The sequence below is a fragment of the Felis catus genome, chromosome D2 (genome assembly GCF_018350175.1).
Source record: "Felis catus isolate Fca126 chromosome D2, F.catus_Fca126_mat1.0, whole genome shotgun sequence".
Lineage (NCBI taxonomy): Eukaryota > Metazoa > Chordata > Mammalia > Carnivora > Felidae > Felis > Felis catus.
Genome location: NC_058378.1, coordinates 73,728,762 through 73,748,981, shown reverse-complemented (window position 1 = coordinate 73,748,981; position 20,220 = coordinate 73,728,762). Strand labels below are relative to the sequence as shown.

Here is a 20,220-nt window from a genome sequence, read left to right as displayed (position 1 = left end):
AATACTTCAAGGGGATACATGCACCCCTATGTTTCTGGCAGCATAATTTATAATAGCCAAATTATGGAAGCAGCCCAAGTGTCAACTGACTGGTGAATAGATAAAGAAGGGTGGTGTGTGTGTGTGTGTGTGTGTGTGTGTGTGTGTGAATATTAGCCATAAAAAAGAACGAGATCTGGCCATTTTTCAATGACATGGATGGAGCTAGAAAGCATAATGCCAAGCAAAATAAGTCAGAGAAAAACAAATACCATGTGATTTCACTTATATGCGGAATTTAAGGAGCAAAACAAAGGAGCAAAGGGAAAAAAAAGAGAAGGAAGGAGAGAAGCAAACGAAGAAACAAACTCTTTACTATAGAGAACAAACTGATGGTTACAGGTCGAAGGGGGGTGGATTAAATAGGATAAAATGAAATTTTTAAAAGGTGTTCTCTGGCATAGGAAAAGTGCCCGTGCTGAATAAAGACATGGAAGGGATAGGTGGTCCGTGGGGAAAGTTCTCAGGTACTCCCACAATGAGAGAACTTGGAATTAAGGAAAACAAACATCTCCTGGGCATTAAACTGTGAAATGCAAATACTGGTCAGAGCAGAAATGAACAAAGGCACCCTGAAGAGACACAATGGTCCCGAAGCTAGCAAAACCTGATGTCCTCGTTAATACACAGGTAGAGGTAGGAGATGGTGTACCCAGTGGAGAGCCGGGCACTGGGTGGAACAGGCAGTTCATAGAAGGGGAAGCCCAAATGGCTACCACACTCATGAGGAGACACTCAGGCACAGCGGTGATCAGAGGAATGCCGATCAATCAAACAGCACAGTGAGAAACAGCCCAACACCCATCAACCTGGCAACAATTAGGAAGGTGGTAACTGCCATTTGTGGGTGAAGATGTGAGGAAACGGAGATTCTTACCTTGGGGGTAGGGTGGGGACCGTACAGCCTTTCTGGAGGACGATCAGGACCGCTTGGTGGAAATAAGTCAGCGTGCACCCTCTGATCCAACAACGTCTCTCCCTGTCTGTGTCTCGGGGAAATCCCTGAAGGGGCAAGATCAGGGCTACTCATTGCAGTGTCGTCTGCAGCAATGCGCAGATGGAGGCAATCCTGGTTTCTATCGCTAGCGACTAAATAAGTGAAATGGGGAGAAGTACCACGTAGCCATCAGAGGCGGCATACAGGATTACCAGCATGTCTGCCCCGAAGTCACAAAGGCTTGAGTCCTAAAGGAGGAGAGGGCAGAGAAGAGCAAGTTTGTTGACATGACTCCGTGCTGGCTCATCAAAAGTGCAGGAACATCACTGCATATTTTGGGGCTTCGTTCCCATTCAAGGCTATGCAGGGGGCGTGGGTGCCTTTGGGGGGAGCGGGGGCCGGCGTGGGGACCAGGGATGAGGTGGGAAAGTGGAAAGAAGTAAAAATAAACCCAGAAAGGGGCCTGGCAAGGACCAATGACCACAGTGTGCACAGAACTGAGACAGATGGTCAGTCCTCTGTGCACACGTTTCCTTTCCGTGGATGCCTGGAAAAGACACAGGCTTTCAGTGCAGGGATGGCTGTCCTGAGAACATGGGCCACGTGTGGACCACATGTGGACCAGGCCTCCCAGGGACAGGCAGGGCTGTGCTCTGTCTCAAGCCCGACTGAAGGGACACCCAGATCTTCTGGAAAGAATGAAGAGCTTTGGGAAAGGTAAATAAATAGCTGGCTAAATGCAAACGCCTCACCTTTTCCCTTTATAAACATTTAACTGTTTAAAAGTAGAACAGTGCCAAGAAAGAAAGGTATAACACGGTCTTGAGGGATTTCGGACATGTTTAGACGTGCTACTTATAATGACTGTCACTTAAAGGGTGAGGGTGGTTATGAGGCTATAAAGTAGCTAGACTTCTATGCGTCACGTGCAGTGGTGTGTCATTAACTGTTAATGGACTGTTAAAAGTTAAGGTTGTATATTGTCATCTCTAGAGCCATCACCGTAAAAAATAAATATACAGGAGAAGAGCTAAACAGCTACCAGGAAATTAAAATTAAATGGAGTTCTAGAAAGTATTCACATAATTTTAAAAGGCAGGAAAGGAGGGACACAAAGGAGTCGAGTAGAAAATGATAAATAAAATGATAGATGACATCCAGCCATACCCAAAATTACATTAAGTGTTAATGGACACTACAATTAAAAGACGGAAATTGTCAGAATAGATTTAAAAAAAAATTTTATGTTTATTTATTTCTAAGACAGAGAGAGACAGAGCATGAGCGGGGGAGGGGCAGAGAGAGGGGGAGACACAGAATCCGAAGCAGGCTCCAGGCTCCCAGCTGTCAGCACAGAGCCCGACACGGGGCTCGAACCCACAGACCACGAGATCATGACCTGAGCCAAAGTCAGTCACTCAACCCACTGAGCCACCCAGGCGCCCCATGGATTTTAAAAAATAGTCTGAACTCTATGTTGCCTGTAAGAGATACTCTTTAAATATAAAGACACAGACGGATTCAAAGTAAATAGATGGAAAAATATACCATGCAAACTGTAAGCACAGACACCTGGGGTAACCGAATTAATGTCAGATCATGTAGATTCCCAAACAAAACTTTAAACCGAGATAGGAAGAAGGAGCTCTTGTGATGGTAAAAGCGATCAATGCAGGAGGGAGACATAACAATCATACGTGTATGTAGCCAATAATAGTTTCCAAACATAGGAAACAAAGCCAGACAGAATTAAAGGGAGAAGAAAAAGACAACTTCGCAATCATAATTGAGGGATTCAACACCCTTTTCTCAGCAGCCAGTAGAACATCTAGACAAAAAACAAAAAACAAAACAAAAACAAAAAAACCCCAGCAGACATACAAGATCAAAACAATACCATCCACCGCCTTGGCTTAATTGATATTTATTTACCCTAAACAATAGCAAGCTTTATTCTTTTCAAGTGCTCACGGAGAGCTCTCAGCCAGGATCCATCCCATTCAGTTAAGACAGTTAAGAGTCTCGTGTGTGTGTGTGTGTGTGTGTGTGTGTGTGTGTGTGTGCGCGCACGTGGATTCCTCAAGCCAACTCTATCAGTTGCTGAGCATACATATAAATAATGAGGCTACAATGGGGAACCAATGCATTTCATTTCCATTTGTTTCCGCGTCCTTCTGCATACTGCAAAAGAACATTTTCTGTTTAAAATTTAACCAAACCTATTGTGGCTGAGGAGGGGATGGCCAAGTAAACGTCAATTTACTTGAAGGATGCCTTGCCGACTGCCGATCGAATTAAGTCATAGATGCTCTAACTTAATAATTCAATCACCGAATTAACTGGCTTCATGCAGCATTATCTGTAAAATGCAGGTCTCCAGGTTTGGCCACTTTAATAGAATCACCAACCTGTCTGAGGACATTCGCTGTAATTGAAGTCTGCAGAGGGGCCAGCCAGCTGCAAACAGCAGTGTTTCATTAGCTTTAGGCTTTGATTTTCCACGCTCACTTGGACCACAGCGGGTGGCCACCCCCACGGCCACCCAGGCCTCCCACAGTCCACTCCCCTCACCACCAGCTGGGGAGAGCCCCAAAACACCAGGGCGGTCATGCCACTTCCTGGTCTAAACCTCTTCAGTGGCCTTGCACTTGGGACAGCGTCAAACATCTTCAATGTGGCCCAAGGGGACCCACCTGTCCAGCCTCAGCCACTCCCTCCATTTTCACCTGCCACGCTGCCCTTGCCTCTGATCTGAAATCAAAATCCCTCATACTCGCCTAGGCTTTCACATGGATTCAGGTGCCTTTGTGAGTCCCGAGGGCCCCGGCATGGCAGCTTGAGGACACCTGGCCTGAAAGGCCCTCTCCACTCTGGGCCATGCAGCCTCCATACCACTGAGGCCACTCTCCCCTGCCTTCCCTCTCTAGCCACAGTGGGCTCTCCTCAAGGTGAGTTCTCTGCCTCAGGGCCTTTGCACACTCCCCTCCTTCTGCCTGAGAAGCTCTTCCTCTTCCTCTTCCTCTGGTTATCTTTCTCATTCCTAGTCTCCCATCTGTCCATACACCCTGTGCTCCTTCTCACCCCAGAGCCTTTGCTCAGGCCATTTCTGCGGCCTAGAGGGTCCTACTTAATTCCCCCTTAGCCTTTATGTCTCAGGTCAAGACACAAGTAAGTTAAAAGTACACGGATGGACTTTTAACATAAGCCAAACCTCCCATTTTAAAGGATTCCATAGAAATTTAGTTATTTTATCTTTTAGCCACACGCTAGTTTTTATTTTTCTGCTTGCCAGCAACACGTGTAAAAGGGAGAGCCAAATACAAGTGCGAATAATGTGCTATTCTTCTGTAACTAAAGTCTTGAAATGTTCTGTAGTGTTAAACAAAGTCTCCTCTTGCTGGATGCTAAATAAACTTTTGAAAGAAGAAAAGGCAAATGGATGGAAAAGTATCTCCTCTCGGGGAAGTCCTCGCGGACCCTTGCACGTACGACCCCCAGCGATGCTGATAGGTCCCTAAATCCATCATTCCTGGCACTTCACTATAACTGCAGTTTCACTGAGGCTGTGATTCATGTCTGACTTTTGCATCCTCCTCCGTGCAAGCTGAGGTCAGGGCCTCTGGTGTCTTGCTCGCCACATCACCCCCCCTCCCCGCCCCAGAGCCTCTCTGCCTGTCACAGAATAAGTATTCAGTGAAGGCTGTGGCTGACTCATGATCCCGGATCATCTGAGGGTAACTAACTGCACTGCCCCTTTCTCTGACAGGTGTCTCCTCTCCCGCCCAGTACGTGCTACACCCAGGCTGGCCCCTTGCCTCCCTCCCCTTACCACGGTCACCTTCTTCTACCTGTCGAAGTCCTGTCTCCTCCTGCCTGGTTTGACTTGAAAGCCCTTTTTCTCACCATGCCACCGATTCACCAACAAGCCCAGTTTATGATGCCACGAGGAATGGCTGTCTCCGCTTACTCAAGCCCCGTGTAATTGACGCATTCAGGCCCCCTCCCCTGCAGCCATCCTGGCCCCCTGATCCCCCGACCTCTGTTGTTCTTGACTCCGAGACTTTGCTTAGGCAGATCCATCCACCTAGAATGACCTTCCTGCCCTTGGGTAAGGGAGCCCAGCAAGAAGTAAAATGCCCAAGATGTCATCACGCCGAACACACTTTCCCCATCAAAGCAACGGCCGCGGCACAGGCTTCCTCCAATTCCACGGAATGGCTCTTCTTCCCACTTAGCCCCCAATCCCCATCACCAACTCCTGCTCCAGCAGCCCCCTGACCGGCTTCCCTGGCACCGGGTGCTGCCTCCAATCCTTCAGGAACCCAGCGGATCTCCATGAGCCACAGCTTCCAACGAGCCCTGCCCCAGCTCAAGAGCCTAAGGTGGCTCCCTGATACTTGTCTAAACCCTTGTGCCTAGCGCTTATGGGTCGTCTGCAATTCCCCCACCTCAGCCTCCAGCCCCCACCCTCTGCTCCGATCGGACCGGCCCCTCCAAGCCCCAGCCACAGACGTTATTCACGTTTTCCTCATCCCTCATTCCAAATATTCTCGGCCCCAGAGCCCAGCTCAAGTCCTCTCTCCACCCTCCCTGGGTTTCTACTTCTAAGAACACATGAAGCCCTGTGAGCCTGCTCCCCATTAAAGCATTGCCAGGGTGCAGTGAGCCAATAGGTTCATCTGGGCTCATTCTCCCCCCCCCCCCCCAGGATCATTAACTCCTTGAGAGCAAAGAAAGTGATCTTTTCCTCCTCTGTCTCTCCAAGGAAACTTTCACAGAGCTACGCAGAGAGTGGGGCCACAGGACTAGCGTCGGATGCCCGGTGAGGAGCGTTGGGGCCAGAGCCAACTCTGCCCCAGCCAGCTGGGCCTCGGTTTCCTCATCTGCTGGGCAGCAGATGAACCAGCTGGACGTGGCCTTGGGGTGCTTGAACGCGACCAGGCTTGAGACGTGTTGTCAGTACTTATATTGTATTTGTTTTTTAATACAAAATGTATTGTCAAACTGGTTTCCATACGACACCCAGTGCTCATCCCCACAGGTGCCCTCCTCAATGCCCATCGCCCACTTTCCCCTCCTTCCCACCCCCCGTCAACCCTCAGTTTGTTCTCAGTTTTTAAGAGTCTCTTATGGTTTGCCTCCCTCCCTCTCTAACCTCCTTCTTATATTGTATTTTAAAAGACACTGAATTGTGAAGGCTTAGTACAAAAACTGTAAAGTGTTTCATAATAACTTCTGTATTATCTCCATGCTGAAGCGATACTATTCTAGATACCCTGGGTTAAATAAAATATATTATTAAAACTAATTTCGCCTGTTGCTTCTTCTTTGGATGTGGTTGCCAGAAAGTTTTAAATTACTCACACGGTTCAAGTGTGTGGGCCTCATTCCATTTCTTCTTGGCAGTGCTGGGATGGAACGTCAGGGCTGGAGGGGCCTTGGAGGTGACCGGGCCTCTGAGGGCTGCCCTTTCCACACAAGGAAACACCCAGAGAGGGACACCGCCTTGCCCGATGTCACACGGGTGTGAAGCCAACGCAGTGGAGACTGGAACTCTGCTCCCTGGACCTTTATGGTTTGGGGCAGCTGGTGTCTGATCCTGGGGGTGCCCACAGGTGGTCCTTAGCAGCAGAGGACTCGGCGGGGGTGGGGGGGAGCACAGATTGGGGACGCAGCTCTGTGGAGGCTCACCCCCACCTGCCCCCACCCCGCCCAGAGCTGTCTTTGCCCGCTCGCCATTCTGACTGCGCACCCAGACATCCTCAGGGCGGGAGGTTTTAGCGTATAATCAATAGTCCAATAGGGCAGGCTGCAAAGACCCAAACCTAATTATTCTGTTCAGAAACTTGTCTGTAACTAAAAGGCGTCTGAGAAATCACTGTCACCATCTCGGTGGGGGGAGAGAAATTCAGTCATTATGTCCAATTGGATTTATATTGACTGTTGTCTTCTTGTAGAAGATGTTGTCTCCCTGTAAAACCAGTGCCGGGTGCTGCAGGGAAACACGCACGTGCACACACACACACACACACACACACACACACACAGATGAGCGAGAGTTTTCCCTTTTCCAGGAGCCTTTGGGGAAGGTTCTGCCCCACCCTTTTTTTTTAATTTTTTTTCTTTTTTTAATGTTTATTTCGGAGACAGAGAGAGACAGAGCACGAGCAGGGGAGGGGCAGAGAGAGAGGGAGACACAGAATCTGAAGCAGTCTCCAGGCTCCAAGCTGTCAGCACAGAGCCAGACGCAGGGCTCGAACCCATGAACGGTGAGACCATGACCTGAGCCGAAATCAGACGCCCAACCGACCGAGCCACCCAGGACCCCCATCTGGTCTACCCTGTCTGCCCAGGTGGCCCCGGGCTGCTGCTACCTGCGTGACTTTCTCGGTCTCGTTTTTCACCTTCCAGATTTCGCAGCCCTAATTCCTCCGAGAGCAGAAAATGAATCTCTCTGAGACGGCAGCATGGACGAGGTCTCCTCTGCCAGCCCAAACATTCACCAAACCCCCTAAGTGGGAGGGAATGCCTCTGGCCGAGAAATCTTCGGAAAGTTAGTTAAGACGTTTGTATGTCAAGTCTCTTGTGGGATTTCAGAAGCGCAATAGAAAAATCTGGAAACCTCCCTCGTGTCGGAACATCGTGGCCTCCGAAATAGGTGGTGGTCACCCGTACGGTGAAATACCAAGTGGCCACTTAAGAAAACTAGGTAGTGCCGCACTTACCATGGAAAAAATATCCAAGAGCTATCATTCTTCAGTGCAATCAGAGCTCACAGGACAGCACGCCTGCTACAATCCAATTTAGGAAAACACACACATTTATTAAAAAGGCTCTACGTGCACGTGGTGGTGTAAAATGCCCCCAGATCAGTTCTGGATGGCTGTTGCTCAACCCCTGAGGGTGCTGATAGCAATCAGTTCCAGGGACTAAAAGGTGGGGGGGGGGTGGGGGCAGGAACCTGTTAGGAGGGTGAAGGGTTTTAGTTTCCATTTGTGATTTCATGCCCTTCTATATTTTGGGAAGTGTTATTTACCACAAGCTTCCATTGCTTCTCTCTCATATTTTTTTTTAAAGTTTATTTATTTATTTTGAGAGAGAGAGAGAGAGAGAGAGAGAGAAAGAGAGAGAGAGAGAGAGGGAGAGAGAAGCCCAAGCAGGCTATGCACTGTCAGCACAGAGCCCGAAGCGGGGCTCGAACTCACAAACCATGAGATCGTGACCTGGGCCGAAATCAAGAGTCGGACGCTTCACCGACGGAGCCACCCAGGCACCCCTCTCGTATTTTTTTATTACGACAGGTACATACAGAAGAGAGCACAAAACATATTTACGGTGAAAAGAACCGCGGTTCCATGAAGCCCCAGGTCAGGATGTAAAAGCCCCAGGGGTGCCTCTCCTCCCTCTCAATCACCTCCCTTCCCCTGAAAGTAACCACCCTCCCGGCCTATTCGATTACGTTTTCCTTGTCCTTCTTCTGGCTCCTGTTGTGCACCATTGCTGGTGAGATCAGCCACATCACGTATAACTGAAGTTCATCCGTGTTCGTTGCTGGGTGGTATTCCCTCACGTGACCATATCACGTTTGCTTTGTTCATTCGGCGAGTGGACACCGGGGCATCCCCCGTTTGGGGCTACCAGTGGCAATGCTGCGGTGGAGACGTGTGTCCCACACCCTGGTGCACTGTTCCCTGGTGCACGCGTTCCTCCAGGGTCTGTACGTGGAGGAAGCCGCTGGACTATGGGGTAGGCACGGCTTCACTATTCCCTGGCAATGCCAAATGCTTTCCCAGATAGTTGCATGAACACATAATGCTAATTTTGAAGGTTTTTGAAGGCCTTCGTGCAAATGAAAAGAAAGGGGGAGGGAGGGGAAAGTAAGAAGCCTTCCTCGAAATAACCTCACCCCTGCCGCCGACCCGCCCCTGCTTGCACACCTGTATCCCGGCACCTAGGAGGCCGCGTGCCCTTTGTTTGCACCTGGCTCTCCCACCACCTAAGAACTTGACCCCAAGTCTACCTGAAGCTTTGCCCTTCCCCGTCAGGCTTCGCTGCCTCTCCTCCGCTGCCTCATGGCCTGACCCAGTCAGCAACCTATCGGAGCCTGCCCACCCACCTCTCTCTGTGAACCCCCAGGGGACAAGGCTGTGTGTCACTCAAGTCATGACTCCGCACAGAGCTTCGCACAAGGCTTCGCACACTTGGGTACTGCCCAGTGAGTTTAACTTTAGCAACGAGGTCCTTTTGTGGCAGCTGTCCCAATGATTTTTTTCTAAGATTTTTATCGTGCTTTTGCCTTACTCCAGAAGTCATGTATTGATTGCAAAAAGTTTCACTTTTAGGGGCGCCTGGGTGGCTCAGTCGGTCAAGCGCCAGACTTTGGCTCAGGTCGTGACCTCACGGTTCGTGGGTTCGAGCCCCGTGTCGGGCTCTGTGCTGACAGCTCAGAACCTGGAGCCTGCTTCAGATTCTGTGTCTCCCTCTCTCTCTGCCCCTTCGTGGCTCACATTCTGTCTGTCTCTCTCTCTCTCAAAAATAAACATTTGAAAAAATTAGAAAAGGGGCACCTGGGTGGCGCAGTCGGTTAAGCGTCCAACTTCAGCCAGGTCACGATCTCGCGGTCCGTGAGTTCGAGCCCCGCGTCAGGCTCTGGGCTGATGGCTCAGAGCCTGGAGCCTGTTTCTGATTCTGTGTCTCCCTCTCTCTCTGCCCCTCCCCCGTTCATGCTCTGTCTCTCTCTGTCCCAAAAATAAATAAACGTTGAAAAAAAAAATTTTTTTTTAAAAATTAGAAAAATGTTTCACTTTTAGCAGTTCAAGGGAGTCCAGTGCATGAACGCGCAAGGATTCGCCTAATTGCTCTCTTTTGGTGGACACGCGCATTGTCGGTCAGGGATGGATAATGCCACGGTGAACAATCCCTGTGATCGCGCCTTTTCATATCCGTGCAGTTATCACCTTCAGGAAAACCCCTAGGAGTGGCATATGAGGCAGGATATGGGGTCAAAGATCAGGAAATTTCCCAGCGTGGGTAAGCTCATTTCAACCTTCCACGGCTGGTATTTGCAGAGCACAGTTGTTAGGAGGGTTTAAGGGAGGCACTGGCTGGCATCCTCCCTTCCCTTTAATTTGTTCCTTTTAAGACCATAGTCACCACCCCTCATCTCCTGAACATCTGTGTTTCCTCCTCTCAAAAGGAGACGATTGGGGCACCTTGGGTGGGGCATGATCGACAGCTCAGGTCATGATCGCTCGGTTTCTGGGTTCGAGTCCTGCATCAGTCTCTCTGCTGTCAGCGCAGAGCCCTCTTTGGATCCTCTGTCCCCTTCTCTCCCTGCCCCTCCCCAGCTCTCTCTCTCAAGATAAATAAACTTAAAAAATATATAAAAATAAACAAAGGGAGACAATAATTACCACCGTCCTGCCCCAAGTAGCACAACGTCCAGAAGGGGCCGGAAGCCTCACAACTCCAGTAGGGATGGTTCCCATCTAGGGTGTGTCCAGGCCAGCTGTCCATGTCACAGAGCCTTGGTCAGGACAGCCAGAAGGCTCTAGAAGGATACTGGGTAAGGAAAAACCATAGACGTGTAATCACCTATGGTTCTGCAGTGCCCACACCACCCCTCCTGCCTCTGATCCACACTGCCAGCGCCATGCCTCACAGACACCAGCTCCTGGTCCTGAACACCCCCGTCTCCCTGGAAAATAACTCTCGTTCCTTTGAAAACTCCAAAGTCTCTTTGTTTTCTCAAGGAGAAATCTGCGTTTTTATTTTCTGTTGTCTATTGAACACCGCTCCAATTAAGCAGTTGCCAATGTTGTGCCAGAATATTCTCTACGAGAGACCAACGGAAGAAAACCTTCGAAGAAATGAAGCTGTTAAAAATGGTGGCATTCACCATCGGTCCGAGTGTCAGTGCCTCTCCCCGACCAAACCTTAGACAGGCTCCTCTGAGCCCTCTTTCCAGCGAGGCCCTGCCCTGGGACCTGTCTTCACCCAATCTGATCCGCTGTAGCAAGAATCTTCCCCACCATCCTCGATATCTGATCACCCTCAATATGGGAAAATTCCACACCCCTCACTCTTGATGTCCAATTGGCCTGGTCTGTCTTCATCTCAAATCGTGTTAAGCAGGGTCAGCAAGAACCCCCTCGACCCTTGCTGTCTGCTCGCCGAGATTTTCCCGTTCCCTGCCTTTGCTCCTTGGCTACCCAGCCCCAGCTGACTCTGCAGGATTTGGAAATGAGCCAGTCCGGGAGATCGACGTCCAGCCACGGAGGAGGGAAGGAGCCCCCGTCCTTGCAGAGAGCCCTGCCCTGGGAGCCCGGCTGTGGGTGGACATCACCGTCCGCAGGCCCCACCCCCACTCTAGGAGGACGGTAATCACCCCGTCTGGAGTCACGGAGTTCCAGAAAGCTTCAAGGGAATGACACTAGAAAGGGCCGTGCGGGCGGGCGTGTGAGCACAGAAGCTTCCCCCCTGGTGCTGGCTGTATGGATGCTTCTCCCGGGCCAGAGTGGCCTGGATGAAACCATCTGTGTTGAGATTCACAAGCGAAAGTGTCATTTCCTCCAAATGTGTCGCCAGCTGTTCCCGCTTCCGGGGCTCATCCTCAGGCTGCGGCAGCCACATAAGAAGGTGAAACAGGTTGTAAAATACGCGCCCACCGGCCAGCTTCAGGTCTTACACGGCCGTTGCCCTCTGCCCCCCTGGAATGCTGGTGACCTCAGTTCCACACATTCCCCAGAACAAGGGGTCGCTGAACTTACGTGCCCAGCAGCAGAGGTGCCCTCTCGGCTCCAGGCCCACGGTGCACCCGGGACCCTGCAGTGCAAAGAAGGGCTGTGGCCTCCGCTCCCTGGGAGCCGCTCATCTCTGGATGCAGCCCATGCTGATAAGGCAAAAAGAGCAAAATTTCAACAGCCCCACATAGTGGGGTGACTTTGCCAAGTTCAGGGTGTTTTGAACACGAGCTGTTCTCTAATCCAGAATCTCTCTTTGTTTTTTGCATCCTTTGGCCTTCAGGGGAAAAGGTAATGTACATTCCAGAGAAATAAATACAAGGCGACTCAGCCCAGGGGTAAAAATATCAGCTTGGACTTCCAATGGGCCCAGGCGGCGCGTGACCCTAAGTGAGATTGTTTGGTTTTGCTGTATTCACAAAGCTTTCCTGCGCTCCTCAAGACAAGAGACAGTCAATAAAACACCCTGTCCTCGACCTACTTCCCACTTCCTGCCCAGACAGTGTAAATGGCTTTTGGGAAACACTCAGGTCACCTTTGTAATGGGGGCCTGGCGTCCTTCGGTCGCCTGTCGGGGAGGGAAGGAAGGCGGCACTAGGCTTGCTCTGCCCCCTGCCCACTGGGCGTTCTCCTGCATTTCAGGAGAACACCCAGGAAGGGCCCGGATGAGGGGCGGGACCCCGAAAATAAGCAGCACAAACAGGGCTTCAAGCACCTCCTCCAGTGAGTTCTGAGACTGCGCAGTCCAGCCAGGCGGAGAGGGCAGACCCCAGACCGCCGCAGGGCAGGTGCGCAGAGGGCGGGGCGGGCAGGGGGAGCTGCGAGGAAGGCGTGTCCCGGAAGGCTGCCGGCTCAGGCCAAGTTCCACGGGGGAGGCTGGGATCCCAAGTCTGAGAAGGGCAGGTGCTTAAAGCCCTGGGTCTGCTCTCTTTCCAACACCAAACAAGGTTCCTCATCGTATTTCAAAGGAAGGCAGGATGTCAGTCATCCCGGTGAGTAAGCACCTAAAGACAACCTCGCTGCTTCTGTGTATCCGTCCTATCATCCTGAGAAATCTGCAGTCTCCTTAGCTGTCAACATCACAGAACATCCCATCAGGAAAAAGCCGTAGGGAGTCCTTGGCCAGTGGTTTTCATTCCTGGCCCACCATCCTTTTTTTTTTTATTATTATTATTGTTGTTTTCAGTTATAGACTTGTTTCTTTAAACAGAACGTTATAGGGAAATAGAGGATGTAGAACAGAGCAAAGCAAACCTACTGGGGCCACAAGCTACCGCGGTCACAGTACGTGACTGGGATCCTCGCCCAGGTTTCAGAAAGCACCATATGAAAACCCCTGGGCCGAGTCAGCCCCCCTGGGGAAACTGAGGCATGGAGCAGCGCTCTGGTCAGTCTGGTACCACACTGAATCCCCAGCACCTCCCCGGGCTCTGGCACGTACTAGGTGCTCAGTGAGTATTGGCCGGATAGTAACACACGGGAGATACTGACCGCCTCTGCTTGGTCATCTGTTTTACTACACAGGCGACTGCTTTTTAAAGAGACTACAGGGGGGGCTGCAACCACAGAGAGGCCCCTAATTGCCTGTGTTTTGAACTTATAGCAGTTGAAAGGGTTTTATTCTCTGATCTAAATGGCAAGAACAAAAGCAGAGCATAAAAGGGCCGAAGAGGATGAAAAGAAACCACAAATGGTATCCAAGATGGCGGTGCCCTTTGTTGTCAGGCACCCAAGCTACTCCAGAGTTCTCGGCCCCACAGATGCATATCCATCACCATGGCAACAACCAAGCGCCCGGGGCCTCCCGACCCAGGACATCCCAGGGCTGGCCACACTGCCTGGCTTCCAGGGAGCTGGATCAGGGTCACAGGGGCTACGGTAGGTGGGGAGCCTGTGGGCCCGCTCAGTCTGGTCCCTCTCTCATCCATCTGTCCCGCTGGTTCTTCGTTGGGAGGAGGGGAGAGGTTCTGGGCCAGCACCTTGATCAGACATATCTTTACCTACCGTGTGCCTGTACATCAGAAGCGCTCTTCTCATTTCGAAAATTTTTTAATGTTTATTTGTTTTTGAGAGAGAGAGAGAAAGAGAGCACAAGTGGGGAAGAGGCAGAGAGAGAGGAGGAGACAGAGGATCCAAAGCAGGCTCTGTGCTGACCGCAGGGAGCCTGACGCGGGGCTCGAACTCGCGAACCGTGAGATCACGACCTGAGCCTAAGTTGGACGCTCAACCGACTGAGCCACCAGGCGCCCCAGGAATGTTCTCTGTAAGGGCTAGGCTTCTAGTGTCCAGCCCACAGTGGTCACTGAACAAGGGCTTGTGAACAAGCAGATGGACGTGCAGGTAAACCAGAGTCAGTGGAGTTTCTAAAACATAGAAATGAGGAGCCTTGCCTGCAACTGGCTGCATCCGAATCTCTGGGAGGTATGTTCAAGATGGTGGTGGGGGGGTGCTTCTCAAAAGCTGCACATGTGCCTCTCAAGTCAGAGCAGAGAAGAGGAAGGCCAGGTGAAGACAGCCTCCCAGGCTTCTGTCTTGAGCAACTGGAAGGCTGGGGCTGCCCCTCCCTGGACGGGGAAGAGGGGGACCCGAGGGCAGGCTGGCTTCCGTCTGGGACGTGGCAAGTTAAGCTGCTGGGGAAGCAGACATGAATCTGGGGTTCTGGGGTGAAGCCAGGCCCGGAGATGGTGTTCATATCCACGAGAGGGGATGAGACCAAAGGGAGGGAGTGGAGCCAGGGAGAAATGAAGTGAAGGGTCTCAGGGGTGAGCTCTGGAGCACAGGGGACAGCGAAGGCCACGTGGTGCAGCGGAAGCCAAGAGAAAGTGACATGCACGGGCTGGAAAGTGCACGGTTGAGCGCAGGGACCCCAGAGCACAAACAGGGGAGCTGGGAAAGAAAGCCTCCCACCCCTGGTGCGCTGGGGTTTTAGCTGCGGAATGTGCCCGACCTGCGTGGGGACATACTGCCTGAGCCCCCAGGATCCCAACCACCCCCGAATCAGCAGGGGGCTCATTGAGAACGTCCTGCAAACTGATGCTAAATTCACCCTTTCTCCCAATCACAGGCAGCGAGGGGGTGCTGGAGAAGACTGAAATGTGCCATTTTTTGCCTCCTACTCATAGAAATGGGGACCATTCTGATTTTTTTCTTTTTTTTAAATGTTTATTATTATTGAGAGACAGAGAGAGACAGAGCATGAGCAGCAGAGGGGCAGAGAGAGGGGGAGACACAGAATCTGAAGCAGGTTCCAGGCTCTGAACTGCCAGCACAGAGCCCGACACGGGGCTCAAACTCACAAACCGCGAGATCATGACCTGAGCTGAAGTCGGACGCTTAACTGAGCCATCCAGGTGCCCCAGTTCTGATTTTTTTCTTAATGCTTGCAAGACTGGACACTGGGCTACGACACTTGCCGTGGATTATCTCGTTGTCTTGTTTGACCCTCCTGACAACCCTTTAAGGTAGGTCCTACTTTTATGTCGAACTGACAGGTGACGAAAACTACCACGATTCAAGGCTGGCCAAGCAGCCTGTCGCACAAAGGTCTTAACCGCTAAGCCACTGCCGCTTCCTGGCCAGCATGACACGGAGGGGCCCCACTACCTGGCAGAAACCAGGGCACGGATTTTGTTAGTTTGTGACCCCACCCGAAGGTTATTTTACTGTGTGCACAGGCTGATGCGCTGGGAGGGGACCTGATGCCCAGTGGAGACGGGACTGGACCTCTGTCTGGAGAAGATGTTGGAAAAGTCAGCAGGTTTGGACATCACTTTCTTCTGTTTAGTACCTCCCAGCTCGGGTGAGGGGGAGTCAGGTTTTCCGGGTGCTTATTCAGCCTAAGGGACCCTCTTAAAAAGAATATAAAATTACCCATTCAAAACTAAGTGTGAACTTGAATATTTGTTGAGAATGAGAAAAAAATAACAAATTACGATGCTGACAAATACGGCAATGTGCACCTGTGCAAGCCCATTGTCAGAGCTTCTCCCGGCCACGGCAGGTCCCAAGTAAGCCAGGGACCCTGTTCCCTTAGCTGCCGCACGAATCACCTCTACCCTTCATACACTGACCTTGATCAGAGTCGGGGGAAGGCTCTGATCCTTTTTTCCAAGCACTACCTTCTGGGACGTGGTGCAGGCCCACCCCAACTGGGGAAGGAGCAGTGTTAGGGAACGTTCCAGTAGTTCTGAGCTGGGCCCACCCCAGTGGTTTGGTACAAGCATTCAGGGACAAAGGCTCTGTCCCAAACACCGAGTTTTATCTTCTCTGTAGACTACTCACAGGGATTTATCCACACAACAGATGTTTGCTGAGTACCTACCACGAGCCAGCCTTGTACTCGAGCCCGGGGTATATCGCCATGATGAACCACACGGATAGAGCTAAAAAGGCTTAGATGTGTAACGTGGGCAGAGAGCCTGGTACATATTAGTTGCTCATTAAATGTCGGTTTCCTTCCCTTCTTCCCATCTGCCGAGCACTCTCAGAAGCTGTGGCCCAGGTCAGAGCAATGCATCCAGCAGCCCACAGACTAGTGTCGTAGGAGTCACTCCTCCTGCCCACCCCCCATCCAAGCAGCAGCTACTCTTTCAGTGACAAGGCAAGACACTCAAACCCCAGAGGTAAGCAGGACCACAGGGGCTGTCCTGACCAATCCTCTCCTCCAAGGGACCCAGAAGGAGGCTTCCAGTTGTCTGAGTCACTGAGCAGAGCAGGGTAACAGCCAGAACTAGCATTCAGCGAGGTCTCATGACTCCCAGACCTCTGTCCCCAGTGGCCCATCCGGAGACCCTCCCCAAGCCTCTTCCTGTCCCAGGTGGCCTGGCCCTGGCCCTCCCCGCTTGGGACAATAGTTCTCAACCCCACCAGATGAGAATTACCTGAATGTGGTGTGAGAAACACAAAGCAAACTACAGCCGGGCAACACAGCTGTTCCTGGGCACCACTCACAGAGCCTCCGACCTAGTGGAGACAGAACATCTGCGCATCATAGAAGCTTCCAGATGTCTTTCTCACAAGCTTCAGACAGTCTGTTTTCCGGAGGGAGGCTGGTAGATCGGGAAAGAAGTGTCCAAGGTGAAGGGGCCCTCATGGTGGAATTATTAACACCTGTTAAGTGGCCAGGACTCAAGTGCTAACATTTCAGGCCCTGACATCAGCTTGGCAGGACGTGTGCTTTGAGGAGCTGGGGACAGCGGTCCTTGGTGGCCCCCACTCTGGGGGTCATGGCCAGGACAGGAGTCCAAAGCGCCCTCTCTAGACAGCTGCTCCGAGGATGAAGATCCAAGATGCTCCCTCTCCAGACGTCCGCGGCGGGGGGACAGAGGTCTGAGGAGCCTCCTCCTTGGGAACCGCGGTGAGGACAGAAGTCCGAGGCACCCGATCTCAGAGGGCCACGGCAGAAGACAGGGGCCCAGGCTCCCTTTCGTGGGGGGACCACCCCTGCAGACAATCCCTCCCGGAGGCCTCTTCCTCCCAGGCATGGAGCGGCGGGCGCGCCACCTGCTGGCCTCCGAGCGCGGGGCCCGCGCGGTCTGGTGGCGCCACCTGCTGGCCACTCTGGGGAGCGCGGGCTGGCTGGCCGGCCGACCCCGGGGGCAGCCTCGCAGGCAGACGCCGCGCTAATGTCTGGGAGAGAACTTCATTTTCTTCTGTTTAAAACAAAAATTGGTGGGGGGCAGGGGAGAGCAGGGCTAACGCCACCCTGGGCTGGGCTGGGGGACAACTGGACAGGACCACCTCTCAGCTGCACGGTCAGCGCCTCCCACCAAAGGCTTTGGTCCAGGTGCCCGGAGGTGGGAGACAGGCTGTGAGCTGGGCCAGAGAGGTTCTGCCCCCTGAGTGCGAGACGCAGGAGGTGCTCACCGAAGTACCCCCTTCTGCCTCCTGTCCAGAAGCTTCGAGGCACCTTCCAGGCCCTCTAATTCCCCAGGCAGACTCTAGCCCAGCTGAGACCCCTCAGCCCTCTCTGGAGCCCCGTGCTGCCGGGGAGTTTGATCACGATCCCCCAGGTGAGGCCCCGCCAGGCGGGAAGCAGCCGCCTCTGATCACAACAGACACCCTGCGCGTGGAGAAGACAGAGTGTTAGCTCTTTGGGGGACAAGGTCCCTTCCAGTCTGCAGGAGGCCTTCCTGACCAGGGGGCCTGCCCCTTCAGTACCCTTTCCCCTTTCCGGGAGACCTTATGCCTTCCCCCAGGTGGCTGTCCCCACAGACTATCAGGGAGGCTGTGAATACAGTAGTTAGAGGCGTGGTTTCCCACCTTGAGAATCAAACACTCTGAGTCAAACATCAGAAGCATCTGGAGGCCTTGTTAAAACACCGCTGAGCTCACTGCCCAGGCTTTTGATCCAGTAGGTCTCGGATGGAGTCGGAGAACGTGCATGTCTGACAAGCCCCCCGGGGATGCTGATGCAAGCGGTCCACTGAGAACCGAGAGTCGGACTAGACCTGGGTGTCATTCCGGGCTTCGCCACTTACTAGCGGGGGGTCCCGGAGCTAATTCCTTGACCTCAGCCTCCTCACTTGTAACGTGGGGACCTTTCTCTCAGTGCTGCGGGAAGCGTCAGATACGATGGCGCACGTGAGGACTCAGCACGGGGGCCCGGATGTGGTGGGTGTGCGGGAAGGGGTGGCCACCCTCCGTGGCATTTGTGTGCACCTAAGACCTGCCCGCAGTTCCCCGATATGGGGCCGGCGCTGCGGAGGGGGGCTGGGGGATTACAGGGAGTAAGAACGATAATGATGGACAAGGCACGATCATTTAGACCCGGGTTTGGAGAGCGTCCAGCTGCAGTACTCTAACAGAGGAAGGGATCACAGTGGGTGCAGTGGGAGCCCGGGGGAGACCACGGTGACCACTCCCAGTAGTCAGGTGTCACTACGCGGAGGAGGTGCCATGGGGGCTGCACCTCGAAGGTAAGCCTCCATCCATCCTGGAAGAGAGAAGGGCATGCAGGCCAAGAACGCGGCTAGTGCCGTGATTCTCCACTCTGACCACACACTGGGGTCACCCCAAACCCACCGGCACCCCAGATCAATGACTGAATCTCTTGGAGAGTGGAGGGAGACATGTGAAGTCTTGGAAGCTCCTTGGGTTTCAGAGTATAGGCAAGGTTGAGAACCCCCAAGCAAAGCCTTGGAGGAATGAATTCACATTCCTGCACAGGGAGGAAGCAGTGTATAACCCAAGGCGGCTGGAATGTGGGGCGCAGGCAGGCAAGAAATGAAAGGCAGGAAGGCGGGCTGGGCCATTTCCCAGAACTGCAGAAGAATACCCACTAGCAAGTGAAATAAGCCAATGATCATGAGGTTGAATTTGCATAAAACTGCACGTTTGCCTTTTAACAGCCTCAAGAAGGGCGTGACTGAGAGATTGGACACCGCCTGTAAATACCTCCGTGTTTCAGAGGACATACCTGATTCTGTTTGGAATCCTCTTTGAGGCTGGAAAGCCGCAATCACTCAATGAATATTTGTAGAACTGAGCGAACCTTGAACAGCCCTTCGGTCCCATCGCTGATCTCATTTGAGTAGCCAGTCTGGATTTACCTTTGAGTTCAAGGCGCCCTGCTGCATCTGGGCCGCTGTGATTTCAGGGATGTTGAGAAACTCCATGGAAACCCTAGTCCTGGTAGCTACTGCCTGAGATCCCACTTTTGGGGCTATTTATGTCCTTCAGGGGTTGTCGCTCACATCCTGTAAATTCCATTTCCTGAGGTGGGTCTTAATGAGTTGAAGGGGCAGAAACCTAATAGTTGGGGGGAAGAGGAGGAAAGATCCAGAAAGGAAGATCCAAGACCCATCTGAGATCTGGCCCTTGGCACTGGCCTGAACCCAAAGCAGACCAGAGAAGCTTCAAAAGATAGGTGTTTCCTTTCTGTTCTAATTGGAACCTCCCGGACTTTGTATTGGGTTTTGCATTTTTTGTGCTACCACTTACCCAGGGTCTGACTAATTTTGTTAATCACAGGATTCCCAAGATTCCCGCAAAGAAGCTGTCAAGAAACTTGGATTCTCTGCAATCAGACATTTCTCATGACCAACCAAGGAAATGGGAAGACCTTTACAGTGCTCCATGCATGTGCCAACTAGTTCCTACACTGACTTGTGACATCCTCTCCCCGGCCGGGGTCCCCAGGGGGGGTCACTCCAAGACAAGGATTTGTGTGCAAGTGGGTTATTCGGGGGTGATCTCAAGGGGAATGGAGAAACGACACGGAGAAGAAGGAGGGCCAATGCAGGGGGTGCTGATAAGTAACCGAGGCGCGATTCCACTGGGGAGTGCCGACCCCTTCCTCCACCAACGATCACCCAAGTCAACATTTTCACATGCCCGCTCATTCAGGAGCCACTCTGGTGGGAACACGGGTCTACACAGAATCGGGCAGTTGAACTATCCCAGGCCCCCGTGAACACAGGTGACAGTCACGTTTCGTGGCACCAGTGTACCTTACATGGGCTGAGATTGGGCTGACCCCGCACACACGCATGAAGTCATTCA

General features: G+C 52.3%; 2 long non-coding RNA genes across 2 annotated transcripts; one reads left to right on the top strand and one right to left on the bottom strand.

The window, feature by feature from the left end:
* Positions 1-8,247: 8,247 nt before the first annotated feature.
* Positions 8,248-12,793, bottom strand: LOC123380710. Its single transcript, XR_006586779.1, has 4 exons — positions 12,254-12,793; positions 11,746-11,867; positions 10,390-10,537; positions 8,248-8,815 (listed from the first exon to the last, which is right to left on the bottom strand). It is a non-coding gene; the product is annotated as an uncharacterized LOC123380710 (long non-coding RNA).
* A 105-nt stretch (positions 12,794-12,898) lies between these two features.
* Positions 12,899-20,209, top strand: LOC123380924. The gene is made up of 3 exons (XR_006587350.1): positions 12,899-13,596; positions 15,393-15,475; positions 16,209-20,209. It is a non-coding gene; the product is annotated as an uncharacterized LOC123380924 (long non-coding RNA).
* The last annotated feature ends 11 nt before the right edge of the window (positions 20,210-20,220 follow it).